General features: G+C 48.8%; 2 long non-coding RNA genes across 3 annotated transcripts in view; one reads left to right on the top strand and one right to left on the bottom strand.

The window, feature by feature from the left end:
* Positions 1–200: 200 nt before the first annotated feature.
* Positions 201–2,510, bottom strand: LOC142827322 (uncharacterized). Its single transcript, XR_012902005.1, has 3 exons — positions 2,192–2,510; positions 1,054–1,142; positions 201–304 (listed from the first exon to the last, which is right to left on the bottom strand). It is a non-coding gene; the product is annotated as an uncharacterized LOC142827322 (long non-coding RNA).
* A 151-nt stretch (positions 2,511–2,661) lies between these two features.
* Positions 2,662–6,000, top strand: part of LOC112543912 (uncharacterized) — a 55,996-nt gene continuing 52,657 nt past the window's right edge. Inside the window, exons 1-2 of one of the 2 annotated variants that reach the window (XR_012902000.1) lie at positions 2,662–2,774; positions 4,508–4,634. This is a non-coding gene — a long non-coding RNA (uncharacterized LOC112543912). The remainder of the gene's footprint in view (positions 2,775–4,507; positions 4,635–6,000) is intronic. The other variant, XR_003087210.2, reaches the window with a different exon arrangement.

The following is a 6,000-nucleotide window of genomic DNA, read 5'->3' as shown; positions in this document are numbered from 1 at the left end:
GTCACTTATATTCAAGGTACATTTGAGTGGCAATACAGTATGTGATATTTCTGTAGCTCCTTACATATGAATATCTTAAAGCACATGTTCATTAACTGAGTCTCAAATCCCCCACCTCCCATAAGGTAGTATTATCTTTTAGACCGTAAAATCTCCAGGAAAGGGTCTAGTTTAACTTGGACTGCACTAGGTACATCATCATTTCATGCCCATTCTCCAGATGAGAAGACCAAGAGACATACCTAAAATGGCATAGGAAGTCTGTGAAAAAGCTGACTGGAGACCCCCGGTCTCCAGATTCCTGCTGCGATTTAAAAAAAAAAAAACCTTAAAAAACAACCAGGGTCTTGTAGCACCTTAGAGATTAACCAAAAAATTCTGTCAAACTCCACCTCGCTTTTACGCAGATCCCTGTTTTTATAAAACACCAACAGTTGAGTGAAGTAAAGTGCTACCAGCTGTAGGACTGCCATGTGATTAGGACAAATGAGAGAATTTGAACACAGAGTGAAATATCAGACAAAGAACAAATGAAGATTTGACTTCATCCTCTTTATCAATAATCATTAGTGGTTCCAGCCAATCTTTCTCCTATATTTCCTGGGACTGAAAGAAATAGGAATTCACCTCTTCTGAGGTCCAGTCATAACAGCTACAGTTGAGTGTTCTTTCAGAACATAAAATTCTATTCCATGGGGGAAAAGAAGTTATCTTCTGCCTGATCACGGACATATCACAAAGGACTAGAAATACTAGTGTCACTGAAGTGTGGCATTGTGCAGGGCTGGGAAACAGGGAACCAGCCAGCAGACTCTGGAAGAGCTGCAGGAGGGGCAGCAGAATGGAGGCAGCCTTAGAATAAAGACGCACAGTGACCACCTGTTCAGCTGGGCTCCAGGAGAGTCAGGGAACACAGGTTTCTCCTCTGCCCCGAACCTCCCACTGGCCAGTGTGGCTGTGTGCCCAGACCAGTAGGGATGCTGTCCCAGCCCCTCCCCTTCCCACCATAGTGAATCTGTCTCCTTAGTTTCTAGCACGACACTGTCGCCTCACCTTCCCAGTAGGCAGGGTAAAGAGCAAGATGTCCAGAGACCACAAGTCAACAGAAGGGCTGCAGGGTCCTCCGCTCAGCACTGCTGGGCCTGTCGATCCCAAGAGAGAGCAGAGTCAGGGTTTGTGCAGTGCCCCAACCCCATTGCCCAACAATCGCCTGTGCCAGCTTACGCATGCACTGCAGGGCCCACAGATGGTGTTCATTCAGAAAGGGACATGTTCTAATCAGGCAGCTTGTGAGGCCCTCCTGTGGCCAGCCACTGTAAGAGCCACCCAGGTCCCACCACAGGCTGAATCAGGTCTTGGGCAGCACTCACCCCCAGGGCCGGATTAAGGCATGGGCTAGCCGGGCAGCCACTCAAGGCGCCAATCTATGAGGGGCTCCTGATGGCAGCTGTAAGGGGTGTGCAGTGCCCCTTATAGCTGCCACCAGGTGCCGCGCTCCCGGCTCCCGGGCTGCAGCAGCTCCCAGAGGCCACCCTGCAGCAGATGTCCGGGGTAGGGGCACCGTTAACCCCTGCAGCGCCGGCCAGCAGTGCCCTCCCCCGCGTGGCCACGGGGCCCTGCATGGCCAGGCTCGGCCCGCCCCAGGCGGCCCTGGGCTGTGCGCCAGTGGCTCTAGCTGGGCTGGGCCAGGCACGTGCGTCCTGCTGCCGCCAGCTCCGCACGCCCTCCCCTACGTGCTGGGCAGGGCCGCGCATGTGCCCTCCCCAAACCCGGGGCGCAATTGAACTGTCTGCCCAGGCCGCCAGAATGGCTTGGTCCGGCCCTGCCTCCCCCTCACTGCAGAGTAGTAGAGCCCAACTCCCACCCCACCAAATGCGCCTGGTGGGGGAATGCTCTCCCCACCCACAGAGAGGAATTTGCTCCTGCCAGTCAGCACTGACTCAGACCTGGCAGCAGGGCAGAAGAGAAGCTGCCCATTGCCCCAGAGCATGTCACTGACTCGGCGCAAGGGCAGGTCAGACTGCCTCTCCCAGGAATTTGCACCTTCACGCCTCAGTGCACAATGCCCAGGTTATGGAGATAACGTGGAGGAGGAGAAAGGAGAAGCATCCCCAGAGCCCCACCAAGCATGGTAGTGGGGCCATAGGCCTGACATTTTGTATTTCCAAATTTAGTGCTTTTAATTACGTACCTTCTGCATGTCCAGTCTGCACAATCTGGTGGCATGCAATGGAAAACATGCTCTATTTTCTTTTATAAGAAATGTTAGAAGAATTTTTTTCCAAATGTCATTTGCTACATTTGGGTTCAAGGAGTTTGGCTAGAATGGGTGAGCAGAGAGAAGAGGGAGGCAGTTGAGAGAGGATGGAGCAAGGGGGCAGGGCTTAGGTGGAGCAAAGGTGGAGTATGGGTAGAGTCACAGGTTCTGGAGCTTGCCTCCTCAAGGAGCAACTTTATCTACTACATGGGTCCCAATATGGAAAGGGGGACTTGAGGAGGAGGGAAGGATGCTGTTCAAGCCTTGACTACCATGGAAACAGTATCCAAGAGACAGGGAATGCCAGAACTTCGTTGTCAAAGCAACAGTATCCAATGACACAAAGCTGTTGGAGCTTGTGTATTTGGGGAATACCAGCTAGGTTACAAGAGATGCTGGATCTTGCTTACCATGGCAACACAATAATAGAACATAAGACCATGCTGGTCAGACCAAAGGTATCCTGTCTTCTAGCAATGGTCAATGCCAAGTGTTTCTGAGGAAATGACCAGTCCAGGTAATCAAGTTATCCCTCCCCTGATGCCCATTTCCAATTTCTGAGAAACAGAGGCTAGGGAAATCATACCTGCCCATCCTGGTTAACATGGATAGATGTACTCTCCAAAAATTTAGGGTGATTTTTAATCCTATTAGTGTCTCGACCTTCATAGCAATCTCTGGCAAGATAAGAAAGGCTCCCAGCAAGGTCCCCAGTTCCTAATAAATTGTAACCCCCTCCTCCCTACATCCATGATTTAAGACCCTGCAGTTCTGCCTGTCTAACTGACCTGTGCATGGAATTGGAAGCATTTCAGAGAATGCTACCGTGAAGGTCTCAGATTTCAGTGTCTTACCTAGGCCTCCAGGACCTCTCTTACCTCTCCCTATGTCATTAGTATGTACCTGTACCACAGCCATTGGATCCTCCCCCTCTACACATAAGTCTGGCTACTAGTATTGGGATATCCTCAACCTTCACAATGGGATTTTTCTAACCCTGCCTCGTTTTCTCCCCCACCCAGGGAGAGCATACACTCCTCTGAATTTTCCCATCTTTCTGCGAGTGGTCAACTGCAGTGTTGCCAGTTTAGTCATCGGTTGGAATTCTGAACTGAGATGGAAACATTAATACACGATTTAAAAGCACATACAGTATAAAATACAAATGCCTGAAAATGCATACGTTTGAAATGTATGACAAAAGACTAGCTTCCTCACACAGCTGTTGCTTTTTATGGCAATGTCGGCACATTCATTTCAGTCATGTTAACCAACCTAATAATTTCAAATTATGATTTATAGGAAAGGTCTGAGTGACTGCTAGCGATAAGCCAGAGGTAGGAGGAAGGCTACAGGACCTTCTCTGCTGAGGTGTCCAGCAGACAGACCTGTTTCCCCCAAGATGATCAGTTTTGGCAGCTAACTTGTTTCTGTGCGGTAACTGCAAGTCACACTTCCCCTTCTCACAAAGGCTTGTGGAAGCCCCTCAGCTACCAGCATGGAGGTTGACATGGTTCTCCAGAGCCCAACAGGGTTAATGAGGAAGAACAGCTTCTGAATGTGGCTTCAAATACAGGCTGATCTCCAGTTAGTAATTTGAACTGATGAATCAGGCCCATATGCAGCGGGGTACAAAGGGTGTGAGCGCACCCCTCCATGGATTCCCAAGTAAGCATCCTCCAGCCAGATGGTGGAAGACAGGAGTGGCGTGAGTGTGCTGCCTGAGCCTCCCTCCCCCATACTTCAACTGGCTGGAGGAAGGCTGGGGCTGATTTCCCTCAGGAAGGGGGAAAATCAGCCCAGCCTTCCCCGAGCCTGCTGAAGCATGGGGGAGAGAGTCTTGGGCAGCGCACTGTTCCTACCTTCCCCCGGCTGTCTGGAGCACGCTTACTTGGGGGACCTTGGATGGGGCACTTGCACCCTCGCAGTCCACATTTACAAAAAAAGCACACACCTCGCACAGAAATTCCTGCATACAGGCCTGGAAAGACACATCAGCTGCATCTGTGACAACCCACACCATAGATACATTCAATGCTTGTAAACTGAACCCCAAACAAATGGCTTCTTGTGACTTAACAGCTTCCCTCAGGCTGCACCGTGTCCCTCGAGCCGCAATATCCTGAAATGGAGGGAGGCTTCAGTCACTTGATTGTATCATCCAGGCAACACTGTCCTGCAAGGGAAGGTAGCCACGATGGTGTCAGAGAGAGGGCTTTGAATTTTTTTGACCATTGGATGTTTTTCCAGGAATTACTAGGAGGAGGTGGGATCCACCTAACAAACAGAGGGAAGATCATCTTTGCAGGCAGGCTTGCTAACCTAGAGAAGAGGCCTTTAAACTAGGTTATCTGAGGGTGGTGACCTAAACACTGAGGTAAGTAAGGAATTGGAATACTGGGAGGAAACATAAGGAGAAGGGGACAATAGGGGAAGGCTCCTGATTCATACTGAGAAAGTAGGGCAATTAACTAGTTATCTTGGGTGCCTGTATATGAACAGAAGAATAAGAATTGGAAGTCTGGCCACAGTTAAGGAACTATGATGTGATTGGAACAACAGAGACTTGATAGGGTAACTCACATGACTGGAGCATTGTCATGGATGGGTATAAGGAAGGACAGGCATGGGAGAAAAGGTGGAAGAGTTGCACTGTATGTAAGAGAGCAATAGGATTGTTCAGTGCTCCAATATGAAACTGGAGAAAAACCTGTTGCGATTCCTTGGATTAAGATCTGAGTGAGAGCAACAAGAGTGATGTGGTGGTGTGCATCAGGATGACGAGGTAAACAAGTCTTTCTTCAGACAACTAACAGAAGCTTACAGATCACAGGCCCTAGTTCTCATGGGGGACTTCAATCACCCTGGCATCTGCTGGAAGAACAACACAGCTGTGCATAGACAAATGTAGGTTTGTGAAGAGCATTGAGGACAGCTTCCTTGTGCAAATACTGACAGGCGTCATGCTCCTCTTGACTTGCTTCTCACAAGCAGGGAAGAATTGGTAGGGAAAATAGAAAGTGGATGGCAGTCTGGGCAGAAGAGACCATGAGATGGTCGAATTTAGAATCTTGACAAAAGGAAGAAAGGATGCAGCAAAATACAGACCCTGGATTTCATAAAGGCAGATTTTGATTCCCTCAGCGAACTGATGGGCAGGATCCTGAGAGGCCAATAGGAGGGAGAAAGGAGTCAAGGAGAGATGGCTATATTTTAAAAGAGCCTTATTGAGGGCACAGTAACAAACCATTCAAATGTGAAGAAAGAATAGCAAATATGGCAAGGGACCAGCTTGGCTTAACAGAGAAATTTTGGTGAGCTTAATCACAAAAAAGAAGCGTACAAGAAGTGGAAATTTGGAGAGAGGACTAGGGAGGGTCATAAAAACATTGCTTTGGCACATCTTAATACGAAATGGGCAAGTTCTCTGTCTGGCACAGAACCATTTGTCATCATAGGTCCCTTTGCAGACACTATCCTTTTGTTCCATGTTTGTGCAGCACTTAGCACAGTGGGGTCCTTGTCCAGGACTATTGCTCCTAGGTACCGCAGTGATACAAATAAATTAGTAGTAATATCATCTTCTCAGTACTTCATGCATGCTTGGTGTTGCCAAACCCAGCCAGTTGTAGAATATTGTGCATCACCAAGTTCAGCTGCATTTACATCTCCTCCTCTGCCCACATGGAAATCAATGCTCACACATTTGATTCAGGACAGCTGGCAACACATTGGTAGAATAG

Source organism: Pelodiscus sinensis, chromosome 2, assembly GCF_049634645.1.
Source record: "Pelodiscus sinensis isolate JC-2024 chromosome 2, ASM4963464v1, whole genome shotgun sequence".
Taxonomy (NCBI): Eukaryota; Metazoa; Chordata; order Testudines; family Trionychidae; genus Pelodiscus; species Pelodiscus sinensis.
The sequence above is the reverse complement of the archived record's forward strand: the minus strand, read 5'-3'. Positions and strand labels throughout refer to the sequence as shown.